The sequence below is a fragment of the Echinops telfairi genome, unplaced genomic scaffold, assembly GCF_000313985.2.
Source record: "Echinops telfairi isolate 266 unplaced genomic scaffold, ASM31398v2 ScPeMD7_11;HRSCAF=52, whole genome shotgun sequence".
Lineage (NCBI taxonomy): Eukaryota > Metazoa > Chordata > Mammalia > Afrosoricida > Tenrecidae > Echinops > Echinops telfairi.
Genome location: NW_022103908.1, coordinates 10,241,944 through 10,242,385, shown reverse-complemented (window position 1 = coordinate 10,242,385; position 442 = coordinate 10,241,944).

Genomic DNA, 442 nt, shown 5'->3' with positions numbered 1-442 from the left:
ATATCATACAATCATTCAATCATATTAAGAAGAGTTGTGCAATCATCACCACAAGCAATTTCAGAGCATTTTCTCCTCTTCCTCGTTTTTGTTAGCTCCCCATTTCTCCCCTGCCATGCCCCTAGGTGGTTATTTTACTCATCTTTTCCAATTCCCCAACTTCTGCTTGTAGAAGTCTGTGTCACTGATTACACTCTTCGTGTTGTACAGTCACTATTAACATTCATTTCCAAATTATTCTACCACCGTTGACATAAACGCAATGACCTCAGGTGACAACCCTTCCACCTGTGGTAACCACTGGTCAAGTTTGGATTCTGTTTTCTTCTCTTTTTAGTGGTTTTCTTGATACAGTATCCACAAATCACATCCTTCTATGGTTAAATCACTTTTAAAATGAGTTGCGTAATCACCATCAGTTCTAGTGCTCACTTCCATCTCC